Source organism: Hylobates moloch, unplaced genomic scaffold (genome assembly GCF_009828535.3).
Source record: "Hylobates moloch isolate HMO894 unplaced genomic scaffold, HMol_V3 SCAFFOLD_1, whole genome shotgun sequence".
Lineage (NCBI taxonomy): Eukaryota > Metazoa > Chordata > Mammalia > Primates > Hylobatidae > Hylobates > Hylobates moloch.
This window is the reverse complement of record NW_026652276.1, coordinates 93,012,420-93,032,529: the sequence shown is the minus strand read 5'-3', so window position 1 is coordinate 93,032,529 and position 20,110 is coordinate 93,012,420. Positions and strand designations below refer to the sequence as shown.

Genomic DNA, 20,110 nt, shown 5'->3' with positions numbered 1-20,110 from the left:
CACAACTGGAAAAGGGCTTGTTACCGGGGTGGAAATAAAAGTTTCTGCTCACCGCTTGGCCTCCTTGGGCACCACTCTGGTGGGGATTGAAGGGACACTTAGTTATGGTTGTGTGCAGGTAAAAGTCTAGGCTCACCAATTAGTCTGTGTTTGTGGGGATGCGTTGGAATTCAAGTTTTCCTGTGGTGTTTGGTGTGAATAGAGTGTTTACTGTCTAAAAATTTTCTGTAGTGTTAGGCTGCCCTGTCCTGGTCGTTTGGCTAGAAGGAGCAGGCTTTTCTTGAAACTCTGTTGCTTGTGCCTGTCGGTGTGCTGGGTTGCTCTGTAGATCGCTCATTTTATTTATCCTCCAAAATTTGTTATCACTTTAGATCTTGAATATTTAGAACATAGATTTCAATAAATTGAAAATAAAAAAGCTTTATACTAATGTTGTTATGGAAAGCTAAAGAAAACGTTTTCAAAAAGTTGTCAACTATCCGCCTGTAATCCCAGCACTTTGGGAGGCCAAGGCGGGCGGATCACGAGGTCAGGAGATCGAGACCATCCTGGCTAACACGGTGAAACTCCATCTCTGCTAAAAATACAAAAAATTAGCCAGGTGTGGTGGCGGGCGCCTGTAGTCCCAGCTACTCAGGAGGCTGAGGCAGGAGAATGGTGTGAACCCGGGAGGCGGAGCTTGCAGTGAGCTGAGATCACGCCACTGCACTCCAGCCTGGGTGACAGAGTGAGACTCTGTCTCAAAAAAAAAAAAAAAAAAAGTTGTCAACTATCTTAGCCATCTGAAAGACAAAACTTTACTAGGATCAAATCCTTCTATTTTATGTTAAAAATGAATACAATCTTTTATTTTAAGTCCATGAGTCATTAGGATTCTTTAAAGTCTTTGTTTTCTTACCCCTATTATATTATTTAAGCATATAATACTATTACAGAAACTTTATTGATATACATCAGAAATAATGAAATAAATAAGGCAACCTAATAATAAAACCTTCTTGGATTCAGTACTTGAAGCCAAATAAATTTTTTTTTCATTTAATACTTACAACAGACCTCCAGGATCCTATGAGTGATGATAGAGAACATATGGAGGGTAGAAAGATATGGCATATCACCTCACAGCATGTTCATAAGAACCTTTTCAGCAGAAGATTCTCAAATATGAATTACATGCTTTTCAGGTGTTTGTTTTTGATTTTCAGGTAGCAAAAGTTCTGCAATAGGTATTTAAGCTAGCACTTAAAAAATATTAGTCATACAGGATTCATTCACACAATAGACAATTCATAGTTACTTTAGAGATTATTCTTTGAGGTAGGAAAAAAGCAGCAATCGATGCCAGATTCAGCCATTTAGTGCCCTTCCCCATCTCCTAAGTTTCTCCTAGAATTATCCTCATATAGGGTCAGTCATAGCTGGCTGAAAAGCGAATCACCTTACGTTGTTAAATCTGTACACTTAACATAAAGTGATTAATGATGCAGACTTTGGCATCAGACAAAACTTGTTTTGATTCTGAATTCTAACACTTACTAGATGCTTGACCTTCAATAACTTATTTAGTCTGTCAAAACCCGTTTTTCATCTAAAATGAGGCTTACCATATTTAATTAGATGTACAATAATTAAAACATGAAAAGTGTTGCATTTAGCATACTATGTGATGCTTTTTATTTTTTATTTAAGAAAAAAGGAAAAATGACTGTCTTGGTTAGAATATACCTTTCTTTGGGATCTCCTAAATATCAGGTAAAAGAAAAATAGTCCCTACAGATTGGTTTCTGAAAATTTTCATTGACATTGAACCCACTTTCCTGGAGACTCAGATGTTAGTACCATGCCTGGCACTTTGAATCAACGTAGCCCATAATTCTGCAAAGATAGACCAATTAAGACATATGGCAGGCAAGGGAGACACCTGTTGATAGCAGGTCAAAGCCTGTTCACTTGTTAAATGACAATGCAGTATAATGTGGTGGTTAAAATGTGTAAACTAAGGACAGACTATTTAAATTTGTGTTTAGGTATACCTACTGCTAGCTGTACAACTGCAGATAAGTTTACCTCACTCTCAATATCCCAGTTTCTACATATGTAAAATGGTGTTAGTAACAGAACCTATCTCTAATGGTTGTTGTACATATTAGAAAAAAATAGTAGATATTAAGTTGGTAGAACATTATTACTTACTATTTAACTCTGACTACACAAAATTTAATGTTACAGCAAAGCCTAGGCTGTTCTAGACCTATCAGATAATTTATTTAAGTTTTAACTTTGTATTTTGTATTTTTAACTTTGTATTACGTGAAGATAATTTTTGCATGCCCGCTCCTTTGTTGTATTTTCATTAGACAACAGGAGAAACTTGCCTTTCAATGTCCAAGTTGAGAAAGAAAAATTCTATAATTCAACAACATAATTGTCAGCTATTTTGTTTTTATTTATTTGTTTTTGCTAACAAAAGAAACAGATAATCTCATGGGGAGAGTGTGGCTACAGTGTCCACAGAATTGACGATGAATGCATGTGTTTTTGTCTACTCCATGTCAGATGGGAGGTGGGGCTGCTTTCAGTGCTTCCCAATATTCTCAACAGTTTGAGCCAAGACATGTCCTAAGAGAAGGCTGAGAAACTATGTGTGTAACATCTAATTATTGCTTAATAATATCTTGAGTAGAAAATGAAGAACAATCTCTGCCTGAAAACTGTCTCTGGAATTTCCATTATCTTTTATTCCCTGCCTTACAAAAAAAGCTATTTGCCCATCTAGAGCCTGGCAAAGAGAAGGGAGTCTTCTTTTTTTTTTTTTTTTTTTTTTTTAGACGGAGTCTCGCTCTGTTGTCCGGGCTGGAGTGCAGTGGCGCGATCTCGGCTCACTGCAAGCTCCACCTCCCGGGTTCATGCCATTCTCCTGCCTCAACCTCCCGAGTAGCTGGGACTACAGGCTTACTTTTGGATATAAAACGCCACATAAAACAACATCCCAGTGGCTGTATGCAACCAATATTCTGACTATATTTATATTTTTACCTATACTTATTGGTATAGGCACAGGCTGTAAAGAGAATATCCAAGTTTTAGGCTTATTTTTTCCTTCTTGCATGCATTGCATTAAATATACACTTTATTGAAGTATGTTTAATTTTCATGTAATTGAATACACCTCTCTTAAATGTTAAATTGAGTTTTGACAAATGTTTACACTCTTATAACCACCACCATAATCATATATATGACATCTCTATCAGCTTTCCCAAAACTATCTCATGTACTTTTGTAATTAATAGTAGCTACCCTCTTTCCCCAAGCAGCCACTGATCTGCTTTCTCTCTTAAAGATTGTTTTCTTTCTAAAATTTCATGTAAATGATATTTCTTTTGTAATCTTCTTGTCTGGCTTACTTAAGTCGGTATACTAATTTTAAAATACATCCATGTCATTGCATGTATCAGTGGTTTGCATACTCCTTCATTTTATTTGTTTATTTGCTGCATATATTCCATCGTGTGTATGTCCTATAATTTGTTTATCCATTTACCTATTGATGGACTTGGAGGTTGTTTCTAGTATGGGGCTATTATGAGTAAAGCTGACATGAACATTTATATACAAACTCTTTTGCTATTGCATATTTTTTTCTCATTGGCATTTTCATACATTCTATATTTGTATGAAATACTTCATAGAAATATGGGAGGAGGCCGGGCGCGGTGGCTCACGCCTGTAATCCCAGCACTTTGGGAGGCCGAGGCGGGTGGATCATGAGGTCAGGAGATCGAGACCATCCTGGCCAACACGGTGAAACCCCGTCTCTTCTAAAAATACAAAAAAGTAGCTGGGCGTGGTGGTGGGCGCCTGTAGTCCCAGCTGCTCGGGAGGCTGAGGCAGGAGAATGGCATGAACCTGGGAGGTGGAGGTTGCAGTGAGCCAAGATCGCGCCACTGCACTCCAGCCTGGGCGACAGAGCAAGACTCCATTTCAAAAAAAAAAAAAAAAAAAAGAAATATGGGAGGAGAGAGATATATATGATGTAGTTATGGCTCTCTTGCTTTTGCTATTTTATTTTCTTCTGTTTCTAAAGATGGGGTGATGCTATCCTTTAGGTATCTGGCATGTGACATCATGTAATTTGGTAGTTACTGTGTTCTCAGTTTCCCAGGACACATGGGAGTGGCTAAGTATTTTTAATGATTGTTTCCACTTTTTATTTTATATTTCTCTTTCTCCTCTGTGAGATGGTGAGTAATGCTGTGCCTGAGAGGGGAGGGGAGGGGAGTGCTATGTGGATTCAGTATTTCCTTGAAGATCAGATTTTAATATTTTTTTTGGTGGAAGATTTTCTCCTCTTCCTCCGTTCCATCTTCAGATTTTGTTCCCTTGACAAGTTCTTACTCACTGATGCCCTGGTGTTTCCTTTGCCATTAGCCTCAGCACTGAAGCTGCTGGGAGCAGAGCCAAAAAGAGGCAGCTATAACAGAGACAAACATTTTCAACCTTCCCTGCTTTTACCTTAGCCCATGAAATACGTGTGCTCAGCCTCCACATGAGAAATGCTTTGATTCTAAGAATCACGTTCGATGGGTTCTTTATTGCCCTTCAGATTATGGTGAAATTCCAAACTTTTCTCAAATTTGGACTTCATTCAGTTCCTTTGAGCTTTTACAATCACTTGAATTCTTTTTTTTTTTTTAGCTTCTATCACAAATATTATGCTGAAATGCCTTTACACTCAATATCTAAGTCTCAAATACAGTGATGTTGTTGGAAACTATGCAAACCTTCAATAATACAAACTCCGAGAATAAAGACAAATAGTTAGGGCAGCATTCAGACCTTCAGCTGTGCTTGTGAAAGAGTCAAAGCATTCAAAGCAGAAGTGTCTCCCAGCAAGGTAGTAATTACTGAGCTCAACAGCTTGTGTTAGGTTATTAAATTAAGGCCAAATAAGTTACCTAACCAAACTGCCTCTTAAAAAACGAGTGACTCATAGCCTAATTGATGTGAGAATCAAATAAATACCATGGAACTCCAGGAGGAAGAAATTCCTTTTAATTTAAGTTCTGTTTTAATGGAATCCACTGAACCTCTTCAAAATTTTCCATAAATGGTTCAATAAAAAGCACAAAGTCTTGAAAGAGTTTAAATCATTTTTTAAAAAGGGATGGTGAAACTCCTTTCCCTTTCCTCCCACCACATGAGAGGAGGAATGTAGTGCTGTAAATTCCCCTGTAATTTTAACTATGAAGACCTGGATCTGGAGGAGAATGTCTAGCTAAGGAGTTCAAGCTGGCATAAAGCTGCCCAAAGCATAGAAGGAGTTGAGTTTCCAAGAGTTCTCATCAGGGGACAGTTGACTGGATGGGGTTTTACTGTGACACATTAAACAAATCAGTCCCAGAGTAAAGGTTTGTTCAGTCAGCTTTTGATTTTGTTTTCCTTATGTCAGAGTTTTTGGTTGGTGATTTCTTTTTAAAAACTCATACTCCAGGTTTTATTTATCTTACAGATTTTCCTTGCAGATTGTTTACTATCGTACATAGGTAATTTAGAAGAGTTTCTAACCAAATTTCAGACAATCCTGACTACTGCTGTAATTACAAATGGATCTGGTTCAATTAAGTGTAGAGAGGGTTAGCAGAGGTCTTGTAGTGACGTGGCATTAATAGAATATTTGGCATCATAGAGCAGAATTTGAATTTCTTCTCTGCTGCATACTAGAGGCATATTTTTAATTAAATTATTGGCACTTTGATCTGCTTTCTCCTCTTGAATAAGAGGATAAAACTACTTTACTTAAAAGAATATTGTTTAATTACAAGAAATGATGTATGCAGAATAAGGTATATAGGAGATGGTGACTCACACCTGTAATCCCAGCTGCTCTGGAGGCTGAAGCAGGAGGATCACTTCAGCCCAGGAATATGAGATCAGCCTGGGCAACATAGCAAGAATCTATATAAAGAAAAAACAAAGTTTACTTCTGCCACTATATTTTTAGAGGACTATTTCTAGCCTTCTCCTCCTTGAAAATTGTTGATTTCAGATTGAATGTGCTCATAGGTATCTGCTAGAGGCAAATTCTTCTTGCAAAAAGGCAATATATGCAATACACAATCCTCAATGAAAACTACAAGTCATGTAGAGTAATTAAACAGTAAAAGAAAAGATAGGAAAATAATAACAATAGAAAAAGACCCACTTGGCCTCCAATTAATATAGCAATCAGAAATAACACTTAAAATAGCTATGCTTAAAGTATTCAAGAAGATGAAAGAACACACCGAGGATTTTTGGAGAGGCTGCGTAACTCTAAAAATTCCAAGAGAAGTTATAAAATTGGAAAACCCAGTATCTGAAATTCAGAACTCAGTGTATGAGATTAAAAGCAGATTAGATACAGCTGAACTTTTTTTTTTTTTTTAAATGTAGCAACTGGAAGTTAGATTAGAGTAAAATATCTAGAATGAAACCCAGATAAGCAAAAAAATGGGAAAATGGAAGAGAGGGACTGAGATGTTGAGGATATGGTAAGACAGTCTCACATGCATGTAACTGGAACCTAGAAAAAGAGGCAGAATAAGGCAAAAACAACATTTGAAGAAGTAATGCCTGAGAATGTTCTAAATTAATGACAGACATGAATCCTTAATTTCAAGCTGGATACATTGTATTCCCAGGCATTGTCTGGTTTCCTGAATGGCCATCAAGGGATAAGGTAACACAGTTACCCAGTTTTGGAGAGTTAGCTCTGTTCTTTCTTCCATGGAATATTCCTAGGTGTGGTTCCTTCTTGCACCCCTTATTAAGAATTTATATATGCCAGAAAGTAAACTCAGCTAGTGAGCAGCTACCATGTTTCTCAGCAGCTTGATGTAATAGTCAGCATGGTAACACATTTTATGACATTCCTTGCATATTTTCTTGTCTCATTTCCCATTTTCCATACCTATACTACCCTGGGTTTGCACTTCTCATATAAAGTAATGCCACATTCATCTGTGCCACAGTGTCTACTTCTTGAGGATTCAAACGGAGGAACACTATATAAGGAGTAAAAATGGCAAGAAGGCTACATCTAGGTACATCATAGTATAACTTCAAGAAACCAGGAAAAAGAAAAGAGACAGATTACTGTCAAAAGACTTTCACTCAGAACACACTCCTCACCAGAACCTATGGAAGCCAAAATATAATGGAGCATCTTTACTTTGCTGAAAGATAATACATGACATCTTAGATGTTTATGCATATACAAAATGTTTTTATGGATAAAGGTGAAATTATATATTTCAGTCAAACAGGAGTAAGAGAATTTATCAATGACATAAAAAGGAAACATTAACACCAAAGAACTAAAGGAAATATAAAAGCTTATATTTCTGGTAGGAGAAATATGATCCCAGATCGAAGTTTAAAAATGATAGAAGAAATAAAGAACAAAAATTTGTTCAATATGAGGACAAATCTAAATGACAATTGTCTGTATAAAACTATCTGAATATTGACTACATGAAATGATAATGTCTTGGTGATTTAAAGTATATATAAAATTAAAGCAGATTGTTGGGAGGTGGGTAAATGGCAACAAAGTGTCTTATTAACTTTGCCTTGTTTAGGAACAGGGCAAAAATACCAGCTACCATCATATTCTCATAAATAGCAGATTATAATCTCTTTGTTCACTACTAAAATACAGTAAAGGAAGCCTTTTTTTGGTGAGGGGGAGGAGAAAGGAGAGTGAAAAAGATCAATCTAGATGAAGGGAAGAAAGGAGAGGAAAATGTTACATTACAAAAACTGGTGGGGAAAAATGGAAGTCATGGTAAATTGTAGTAGATTTAGTCTCTATTATATTAGTAATTATATTACAGGTAAATGGGCCCAATTCTATAATTAAAATATAGAGATTAGTTGGGTAAAATGAAAGCAACCCTATATGTGCTGTAAGAAATGCCTAAAAAATATAAGAATACTTAAATTACAAGCAAAATTATTTAAAAAATTAATACCAAAAAATGTTAACCAAGCAAAAACTGGTATTATTGTCTGATGATGATCAGACTATATAGACTAAAGCATTTCCAGAGATAAAGAATGTCATGATAAATGGTGATAAAAGGAACTCACTAAGAAAATATAACTATTATATATTTAAAAATGTAGCCTCAAATATATGAAAAAGTTGACAGAATAAAAGGAAAAGTAGCCTAACATATAATCATAGAGATGTATTTTTAGACACTGCTCTCAATAATTAACAAATCAAGCAGTTAAAAAATAGATTGCTTAACCCATGGATCAAAGAAAGATTCCAAATGGAAATTATGAATATTTTGAATCAAGTGACAGTGAAAGAACTTATCTAAATATTATGAGATTGCAGATAAGGAATATTTAAAGAGAAATTTAAGCATTAAATGGATATATTTAAAAAGTAAAGACTGAAAATCAACAAGCTAAGCATGTATTGCTGAAAGTTAGAAAATAAGGAAATAGGGCAGGCTCGGTAGCTCATGCCTGTAATTCCAGCAGTTTGGGAGGCAGAGGCGGGTGGATCATGAGGTCAGGAGTTCGAGACCAGCCTGGCCAAGATGGTGAAACCTCATCTCTACTAAAATATACAAAAATTAGCCTGGCACGGTGGTGGGTGCCTGTAACCCCAGCTACTCGGGAGGCTGAGGCAGGACAATTGCTTGAACCCAGGAGGCGGAGTCTGCAGTGAGCCGAGATCACGCCACTGCACTCTAGCCTGGGCGACAGAGCAAGACTCCGTCTCAAAAAAAAAAAAAAAAGAAAGAAGGAAACGTGAAGGAAGACAATAATAAAGGGCAGAAATTAGCTTAGAAGCAAACATTCATTAGAGAAAATTTACAAAGATAAATTTTATAATATATACTGTACATAAAAATAAAACTTTATCATTGAAAAGATTAATAAAATTGATAACTGATCAAAATCATGTTTAGAAAACAATTAGGAAAAAAAGGCACAAAATTTCTAGAAAAAAAATTAAACACAAATCACCAATATTAGGAATGAAAACTGAACATTACTATATACTCTATATATATTAAAAATAAGAAACTGTCAAGAACAAGTAGATTTGAATCCCTATGAAATATAGAGCTGATGTATATATTCCTAGAAAATCATAATTTACCAAAAGTGACAGGAAAGAAAGAGAAAATATGTGTAAATCTTATAACTATTAAGTACCTTGAATCTTTAATTAAAAACTGAAACCTTTTTCCACATATAAAATGCTAGGCTAAGAGGGTTTCACCACTTAATTTTATTAAAAGTTTTAAACAAGATATAAAAAGGCTTGCACAAACATGTCTAAGAATAATGAAAAATAAACATTTCACAACCTGTTTTATGAAGGTATCTTTGACACTAAAATCTGGCAATAATAAAAGGAAGAAAAATTACAGCACAATCTCACTTCTGAAGGTAGATGAAAAACATCCTAAACAAAACATTAGTAAACAATATCTAGCAACTATGAAAACAGATAATCCAACAAGTTGAGTTCTTTGCCTTTTGAAAAGTAGCCAGTATAAACTACCACATTAACAAAGTAGAGCAGAAAAATAATGTTACCATAAAATGTGCAAAAGATTTCTGATAAATCATTCATTCATGATAAAAAAAAAGTTTTGGCAAATTGAGGTCAGAAGAACTCATCTTTAATCTGATAAATAGGGTCTGAATAAAACCTATTGTAAATATAATACTAAATGATGTAGTTATAAAGCTTTCCCTTTGTTATCAGAAATTAGGCAAAGATGGCCACTATCACCCTTACAATTCAACCATATATAGGAGATCTTATGCAATAAATAAATTTACAAAAATAGGAAAATATGTAAGGTTGGGAAAATTAAAAATAAAGCTACCATTATTCTCAGATGACATGATTTTCATACAAAAGTAAACTTAAAATTACAAACAAGTTATTAGAATTAATAGGTAAGTTTAGCTACTTGCTGAATATTTGTTAAATATAAAAATTTAATTACATTTCTTTTTTGGGATAAATCAATAAATTTAATTTTTTAAATTTTTTTGACTTTTCATGTTTTTAAAACTTTTATTTTAGGTTCAGAGGTACATGTGCAGGTTTTTTACAGAGGTAAACTCATGTCATGGGGGTTTGTTGTACAGATTATTTCATCACCCAGGTACCGAGCCTCGTACCCAATAGTTATTTTTTCTGATCTTCTCCCTTCTCCCACCCTCCACCGTCAAGTAGACCCCAGTGTCTGTTGCTACCCTCTGTGTGTCCATGTGTTCTCCTCATCTAGCCCCCACTTATAAGTGAGAACATGTGGTATTTGGTTTTCTGTTCTTGCATTAGTTTGCTGAGGATAATGGCCTCCAGCTCCATCCATGTTCTCACAAAGGACACAATCTCATTATTATTTATAGCTGCATGGTATTCCATGATGTATATGTACTGCATTTTCTTTATTCAATCTGCCATTGACCGGCATATAGATTGATTCCATGTCTTTGCTATTTTGAATAGTGCTGCAATGAATATACGTGTGCATTTGTCTTTATGGTAGAATAATTTATATTCCTTTGTGTATGTACCCAATAATGGGATTGTTTGGATGAATGGTAGTTCTCTTTTTAGCTCTTTGAGGAATCATCACGGTGCTTTCCACAATGGTTGAACTAATTTTTACTCCCATCAATAGTGTATAAGCATTCCTTTTCTCCATAACCTTGTCAGCATTTAATTTTTTGACATTGTAATAATAGCCATTCTGACTAGTAGAGGTGGTATCTCATTGTGGTTTTGATTTGTATTTCTCTAATGATCAGAGATATTGAGCTTTTTTTCGTACGTTTGTTGGCTGCATGTATGTCATCTATTGAAAAGTGTCTGTTCGTGGTCTTTGCCCACTTTTTAATGGGGTTGTTTGTTTTTTTCTTGTAGATGTGTCTAAGTTCCTTATAGATGCTAGATAGTAAACCTTTGTCAGATGCATAGTTTGCAAAAATTTTCTCCCATTCTGTAGGTTGATTGTTTGCTCTGTTGATAGTTTCTTTTGCTGTGCAGAAGCTCTTTAGTTTAATTAGATCCCACTTGTCAATTTTTGCCTTTATTGTGATTGCTTTTGTCATCTTTGTCATGAACTGTTTGCCAGCTCCTATGTTCAGAATGGTGTTGCTTATGTTGTATTTTTTCCACAATGAAATTTAAAATACAGTTTATCTAGAAATAAATTGAGTTAATGATATGTGAGATTGCTTCAAAGACAACTATAAAGCATTATTCATAGAAATTAGAGAAGACCTAAATAAATTGATATGTCATTGTAAAGACTTGATATTGTAAAGATGTCATTTCTTCTCAAAATGATCTATAGTATCTATGTATTCCCATAAAATACTTTAAGAATTTTTGTAAGTTTGTATGTATGTTGTATGTCACTCAACATGCTAATTCTAAAACATAATTAGAAACATACAGAACTAAAATTAGCTGACACACTGATATAGTGAAAAACAAGACAGAAGGACTTTCTTGTGAAGATACCGAGAATTAGTATACAATTTCAGGCTAACGTGGTATTTATTCAAGTATTGATAAATAGGCTAGTAGAATAAAATAGAGAGCTCAGAAACAGACTGAAACACAAATGGACACTTAATTCATTACAAATTTGCTAGTGTAGAGCAGCATAGAGTTTCTTTTCTATAAGTGGTGTTGAGTAAATTGAATATCAATATAGAAAATATAAATTTGATCTTTACCATATACCATACAACATACATGAACATTAATTTCAGAAAGATAGTGAACTTAATTGTAAAAAACAAATTATGCTTCCAGAAGATAATAGGAAAAAGTGCTTTATTCTCTTCAGTAGACAAAGATAACCACAAAGGAAAGATTTATTAATTTATCTCAATTAAAATTATTTATCAAAAAATACAGGGCCAGGCGCGGTGGCTCACGCTTGTAATCCCAGCACTTTGGGAGGCCGAGGCGGGCGGATCACGAGGTCAGGAGATCGAGACCATGGTGAAACCCCATCTCTACTAAAAAATACAAAAAATTAGCCGGGCGTGGTGGCGGGCGCCTGTAGTCCCAGCTACTCGGAGAGGCTGAGGCAGGAGAATGGCGTGAACCCGGGAGGCGGAGCTTGCAGTGAGCCGAGATCACGCCACTGCACTCCAGCCTGGGCGACAGAGCGAGACTCCGTCTCAAAAAAAAAAAAAAAAAAAAAAAAAAAATACAGGAAAAAGTAAGTTCTGAAAGGAGAAAAGATATTTCCCACAAGTATATCTGATAAGCGGCTTTTGTGTCTTGAATATATATAGAATGAGTACAAATTGGTAAGCAAAATATAGATAACAGTGAAAAAATTGGTGCGACTTGAACAGACATTTCACAAAAGATGTACAAATGGCCATCAAGGTTAGGAAATGGCCAAAATGCCTGGAAAACCTTATTAGTCTTAAGAAAAACGTGAATTAATACCAAATGATGTACCACTGCGTAGGTATTAAGAGTAGATAAAAATAGAGATGTCAACAATACCAAATGTTCGCAAATGTGTAGACTTCCTGGAACTGGTTGTGAGTGGCAGTGGATATTAGTACGCCCACCTAGAAAACTGCTGTTTGATATTATCTACTAAGAATAGATAATACATATATACCATGAACCATAAATACTTTATCGTCAGATGATTATACAAAAGAAACACCAAGAGTTGGATACATGAGGGTTTATAATAATATTACTTTAAAATCCCCCAAACTAGAAATAACTCAAATATCAATCAACAGTGTCCTGGATCAATAAACTATTAGTTTATTTATTTATGGAATATTGACACAAAGAAATGTTATACAGCAATAAAAATTAAAAACTATACCTACATACTGTAGCATGCATATATTTCATGAACACAATATTGAGAGAAAAATGTCAATTACAGAGGAACATCTACTATATGATTCTAGTTACATAACACTCAAAAACAGGCAAAACTAAATTATAATGTTAGAATTCAGGATAGTGATTACTTTTGTAGAGGAGGAAGAAAGAATAATGATTAGAGGTAGGGGCTATGTAGGGAAGTTCCTGTGGTACCTATAAGCTCCTACAGCACTAGCACCAGCACCCAGCACCCAGCATTCAGCAGCCGGCTGTTTCTTTGACCAGGGTGGTGGCTACATTCATGTTTACTTTATGAAAATTTATTGAATGATACATTTAATTTTGTGGCATTTCTGTAAAGGTTTTATAATCCACAATAAAAAATGTAAAATACTACATTGAAAATAGTTTTAGTTGTCTTTCAAAATATACTAAGGGACAGGTTTTGTTTCTTGTAGTTTCCACGTTTTATGTCTTTTTGCTTATAATTTTAATACTTGATTTAGTAAAGTATTACTCAGGGTTGTTAGATAACCTAATTCAGAAGCCTACGAGACATCTTGGGACCAGCTGAGAAGAAGTCCTTGGATACTAAAATTAAGACACCAAGAATGGGAAACTTCTGTCCCCAGCCCATGGGGGTTCTGGTGCTCAGGTGGGCATAAGCTGGTGGGAGAGATGCTTCCTCAGCACCTGCAGTGGTGGACAGCAAAGGCAGCATCAAACAGGCATCTTTGTTAGGACTACTGACCCATGACGTGTACAGACTTTTTCTAATTCTCTCAACATTTCTTCAGGTTAGTGTTACCACTATTTCATGAGTGAAGAAAGTACACTTCAGAGAAGTTAAGTGATTTCCTCAGTGTTCTATAATACAGGGTGGGATCTAAGCAGGTTACAGAAAAGGCAAAATGGAAATGTACACTTAATTGGGCCAGAAAGTGATATTAATTTGGTCTTCAGTTCACTATTTATGCCCTGTTGCCTAAATGCACAATGTTTTAGAAACAAAATATGTATGTGTGTGTATATATATATATATATTTTAATCTCTAGAAGTTCAATTTGTGTCTGTTTTTGAAAAATACCTTCCATGTCCTATAATCTCAAGCTTTATTTTGCCTTTTTTTCCTCCTTTTACAATTTAAACAGATTTAATACACTGAACAAGTCAAAAAAAGAAATAGTCATAATATAAAAGTGAACAAAGAACATAATCTAGGAATACACATAAATGATGCATGTACAAATTCTTGATAAAATATACATAAAACATGCAACTAATCCGAAAATTTGAATAAAAAATAAAAATTGAATAAAAAATATTTTGCTTATCAGTTCACTAAAAATAAAAGCAACTGACAAGACTGCTTTTGGTGAGGGTTGGGGCAATGGCATTGTTGTGTACTCTGTTGATAGGAACATAAATTGGTCAAATGTGTCAAGTATATCTTTAATATTTATATCCTTGGAGTCAGTGATCCCACTCCCAAATGTCTAAAGAGATAATTGTGTTAGAAGATGAATATTCATTCATTCATTTAGCTGACAATCTGGGGAAAAAGATAGGATGTGCTGCTCCTACAGGGTGATTAGGAAAGGCTTCTCTGATAAAAAGACATTTGAGCAGAGACTTGAAGGATGTAGGGAAACAGGGCATAGATTTACCAGCCAAAGATGATTCCAAGCTGAGGGAACAGGAGGTGCAACGGTGGGGGTGCATTGGTATGTCTAAGGACCAGCGAGGAGGCCAGCGACAATGGAGCAGACAGAGGAAGGAATAAAGTGGGAAGCTGAAGCAGGTGAGGTTGGGTGGAACCCATGCTCTGAGATTGAGCAGGGCTTTTTCAGCCACTGTAGTCAGTGAAGTTTTACTGTCAATGAAATAAACAGTGTTGGAGGGCTCTGAGTGGAGCAGTGACGAGTTATGACTTGAATTCGTAAAGACTTTTTCTGGCTGCTGGATGGTAAACAGGCTGGAAATAAGCAAAAGCGTAAGCAGAAAGACCACTCTGGAAATAATGACAGTAATCCATATGAGATATATGGGGGAGGGGACAGGGGAGGTGGTTGAAAGTGGTTGAATTCTCGATGCTCTTTGAAAGTAGAAGCATCAAGATTTCCTGGTGGAGTAGATGTGTGTTGTAAAAGAAGAAAACTCAAGGATAACTGAGACTCGTGGCTGAGAAGAAGTATGACAGGTATTGACATGGGAAAGTCTATAGGAGAAAGGTTGGGCAAAGCTAGGTCAGAAAAATCAAGTGCTTTCAACTTGTGAAGTTTGGAATATCTATTAGACACTTAATTACAGAATTCAGGAATTTAGAAAGGTATCTAGGCTGGAGATGGAGATGTACATTTGGGAGTTGTGTGGATGGTGTTTAGTCCTGAGACCAGATAAGATCACCTAAGGAATGAATATAGATAGGGAAGAAAAAAGACCTGGGAACTAAACCATGGAATATTCCAAAATTTAAAGGCCAGGAAGATGAAGAGAAACAAGCAAAAAGGTCAGAAGAGCAGTAGCTAAGAAAATAGGAGAAAACCTGAGTGAATGGTGTCCTAGAAGGCAAGTGAAGAATCTCAAGAAATAAAGGAATGAACTAATGTGTCAACTGCTGCCCATGGGTCAAAGAGAATGAAGATGGAGGACAGACCAAGGGCATGACAACACGGAGGTCATGATGGCCTTGAGAACTGTGTGTGGAGGAATGTGGATGTAAACTGATTGGAGTGGGTTTGAGAGAAGCAGGAGGAGAGAAAGCAAGGATGACAAGTATAAAGAACTCTTTCAAGCATCTTAGTTGTCTAGGGGGAAAAAGTCCTTTGCCTCCTTGAACATATAGAATACAATTATAATAAATGAATGTTTTAAGATCCTGTAACTACTAATTCAATCATCCGTGTCACTTCTTGGTCAATTTCAATTGATTGATTTTTCTCTTTATTATGTGTAGTAGTTGCCTGCTTCGTTGCATGCATGGTATTTTTAACGGGATGTAATCATTATAAATTTTTCCTTTTGAGGAACTAGAAATTTCTATATTCCTATAAATGTTCTTGAACTTTGCTCTGGGGCACAGATAAGTTGTTAGTTATTTGATCCTTTTGAAGCTTGCCTTTAAGCTTTGAGATGCAGGACCAAAGTAGTCTTTAATCTAGCTTTACTTAGACTACTGCTGAGGCAAATCCCTGAATTATGAGATTTTCTGATTCTCACTGACTGGTGGGGAATACAACTGGAATACAAACAATTCCTGTTTCTGTGTGAGCTTTAAAGAGTTTTTTCCTTTTCTCCTGTTGAGTGGTTCTTTCCCTGGCCATGGATAATTTCCTTACATAAATACATTGATCAACAGTTAGTTCAAGGTTCAGGGGAGAACCTCTCCAGGTATGGGGATCTATCTCTCTGTGTAGCTCTTTTCTCTTCTCTTCTCTTCTCTTCTCTTCTCTTCTCTTCTCTTCTCTTCTCTTCCTTCCTTCTCCCCTCCCCTCTTCTCTTCCTTCCTTCTCCCCTCTCCCCTTCCCTTCCCTCTCCTTCCCTCCTCCCCTCCCCTTCCCTCTCCTTCCCTCCTCTTCTCTTCCCTCCTCTTATCTTCCCTTCTCTTTCTTTGATGGAGTCTCACCCTGTAGCCCAGGCGATCTCGGCTCACTGTAACCTCCATCTCCTGGGTTCAAGCAATTCACCTGTCTCAGCCTCCCAAGTAGCTGGGACTACAGATGCCCACCATCAGGCCCAGTTGTTTTATTTTATTTTTTTATTTTTAGTAGAGTCAGGGCTTCACCATATTGGTCAGGCTGGTAAAACTCCTGACCTCAGGTGATCTGCCCGACTCAGCCTTCCAAAGTGCTGGGATTACAGGTGTGGACCTCTGCGCCTGGCCAGCTTTTTCTTCTTCAGTACCTTGTCTTGTAAATCACAGTGCCTCGGTCTCTTTGGACTCCCATGTCATCTCAACTTAGGGAGACTATTTGGGACTCCCCTACCTGCACTGCAGCCTGGAAACTTTTCAGGCTGTAAGAGGCTAATCATAGGGCCGACTTCCTATGTTTCCCTTCTCTTGAGAATGATTATTTTGTGCTGTCTGGGAAAAACATTGTTTCGTATATTTTGCTGTTTCTTTTGTTGCTTGCTTTGTGTTGTTTAGGGCTGGCATGTAAATCTGGTTCCTTTTATCTGTTTTGGCTGGAAGCAGATGCCAACTGTTTTACTTTTTATTGTAACTTTTTCTGTTTTCTACAAGTGAAATAAATCTAACATATGTCTCTGTGTTGCACTAACTTGGAATCATCCATCTACCTATTAACTAGTGGCAAGTATTCTAAGTGAAGTCATAGTTCTTTGGAAGAATGGAAAAGCCTTCATGCACTTGACCTGTAACACAGACTTTTCTGTATTAAAAGCAGATAGTCCCATTCGTTTCTCTTCCTCAACTACTCCAGAACATTCACCTATTACTCTCCGGCAACTACATGAAACTTCAGCTTCATTTGATCCTTAGTGAAGGAGATGATCCATTTAAACCATTACACAGGTCCAGACTGTAGCCATAAAGCAAGCATAACTTACAAAATGTTTTAGAAAGAAAGCCAATATTTACTCAACACATAACATCTGTTAGGGACTGCACCAGGAGCTCTCCCATACATCGTCAATTGACATTTCATGACAACCTTATTAGATGGGCGGCCTTATCTCTATTTTATTTTCATTGATATTCATGTCAAATCCTGCAATAGAGGATAAATGCTTCATATATGACAGTTATTATAATGCTTGCTACTGAATTGACAGTAAACAAACTTATAGTTATGCCTTTACATGCTTTGATTTTCTACATCAGAAAAGTGAGCGTCATGATATGAAAATTACCTCAAGGACAATCTGAGGTGAGAAACCTTAAGGAAAAAAATAGTGTGCATTCATGCTACAACTATTTGGATTCCATTTACACTATTCCCTGCCGCTGTTTTTCAAGGAAGCTCGTTTGAGAAAGGAGTTAATCCCTCTTTTAAGAGAGTTTATTCTGTCTTAACATTGTTTTTTCCTTTCTGCTGCAGAAACAGGCCTATTCATCATCATTTTGAATCAAGATTGTGCAAGACCAGGGAGTTCCAACTTGCAAACTGAAGTTTGGCAAACCCAGTCCAATTTCTAGGATAGCTCTAAGCACAGCACACCTGCCTGTAACCTTCACCTGAATGCATACTTTGCCAAGTCCACTCATTCAAACTTTGTAGGGATGACAACCAGGACTTGGATGCCTTCAAATCCAAAACAGGCCTTTTTGCTTATGGAATTCCCTACGTGCATACTTATGGGCATTACCACGTAGGTGCAGGTGGCCCTTGCGTGAGACTGAAAAGTGAGCTGATATTTCCTTCCTTGTCTCTCTTCGCTCTGGCTTCAGCATGCTTCCTACCTTCACCTGCAATGTGCAGTGCTTCTCTCTGCTAATTATCTGCCACAGGTCTTAGTTCAGCTAGGTTATCGCGTGTAGAGATGGATTCACTATGGAGGAAAACGTAACTCCTTTTTGTATGTTACCTACTTAATAGATTACCTTTACTAGGTGACACATTGAAATGAATTACAGGGAACATTTCTTAAGGAGGCCAAGAGGCAGACTAAAATCTTTCTCACATCCCACTTTACAAAAGTAGGTGCCATCTCTACTATTTCCACATGGAAGGCCAGTCTTGGTTTTATTGGCAGTTTTAAAAATGTGCTCTGATATCTCACATTTCTTTTCTGAATAATATTTTAAAATTAGCACTTATTGTGGGCTTATTATGTGCTTGGCACTGAGTAAGTAGTCTTACAAGCTCTTATATCTCATTAAGCCACAAAGACAACTTTGTGAAGTAAATACTTTAATCCTCACTTTATATAGATAAGAAAACTGATACTCAAAGAGGTTAAGTGGCTATCAACGTCCTCCTTATAAGTCATAGAACCATGATTCCAACCCCCATCTAGTTCTTTCCACTACATAGAGTTTGGGAGCAAAAGTAATTAATATGAAGATTCACAGGCTGGTGCATTAAGCTGGCCACTTATGCTCAGCAGGTCTATTATAAGATCATTATATTTATAAAGTACAGGATTATACACACAGTTTGCAGTCAGATACATTCAGAGATCAAACTACTTAGTTTGTAGTGCTTTGATCTTAGCAAAGGAAAGACTTTCACTGAATCCACAGAGCAGAATGTGAGGCGTACATACTCCTTGGAGGTAAATATGGAGAGAGAGGTGATGTTAGTAAATTTTTAAAAACTAGATATGAAGGGAGAATATTGGTGATCGAATTCAAGCTTTATTACAATGAAGGGGTGATTTAGTGTAAGTATAAATATTACAACAGGATGACTTCATGGTTGTTCATGAATGCATTCAATTTCCTTCTTGAGCATGTGCTATTTTTACTGCATGAAGAGATCTTGGTGCTATTTTAGCCTTCTCATGTTCCACTTGCCTTTACATATCCTTATTTTGGGGACTGATGTTTGCTAGAGATAAAGTTGTAGGTATTTGCATGGGTTTAGCTTGCTTAATCTGTATAGCAGTGTATAGCTCAAGGAAATTCCTTCTGTATACTCATAAGCAAAATGTTTTAGGAAAATGTTAGATTTCCTGAGAAGGCTGTGTTCCATTTTTCTTAAGAAGAGGTAAAATGGTAGAAAGGACTGCACACATATTCTCTGTCTTTATAGTGCTCCAAAATTTAAAATGTAATGTTATAAAATAATTCAAATAAATCAGAGGCATATCTCAGAAGGTGTATCATACCATCATATCATCCCTCCCTCTTTCTCTGTCAACTTCTCTTCCTTTCCCAGAGTTGATCTTTGTTAACAATATGGGGTATAGCATTCTAGCCATTGTTTTTCCCAGCAACTCACCACACACACACACACCCACAAAACCCACACACAAACACCAGACACAACACATATCATTTAATTACACCTTGCTATTCATAACAAGGCTTCAACACAGCATTGATTCATTCATATATCTTACTGTTAAAGTTATTAACCATCTCTCTATCATAAAAAAACTCTTAAGGAGTTCTATGGCTCAAAATTCCTGAGAGATTGCCAGGTAGTTCAGGCCTGGATTATTTGATCCATTTGCTTTGATGACTCAGCAGATGGAGTTAACAGGTTACAGTAACTTATCCAATTGTGGTGTTG

General features: G+C 36.4%; 1 long non-coding RNA gene across 1 annotated transcript in view; it reads left to right on the top strand.

The window, feature by feature from the left end:
* The first annotated feature begins 1,053 nt into the window (after window positions 1–1,053).
* LOC131383983 (uncharacterized) overlaps window positions 1,054–20,110 on the top strand; it is a 99,734-nt gene continuing 80,677 nt past the window's right edge. The window contains exon 1 of the long non-coding RNA XR_009214417.1: window positions 1,054–1,184. This is a non-coding gene — a long non-coding RNA (uncharacterized LOC131383983). The remainder of the gene's footprint in view (window positions 1,185–20,110) is intronic.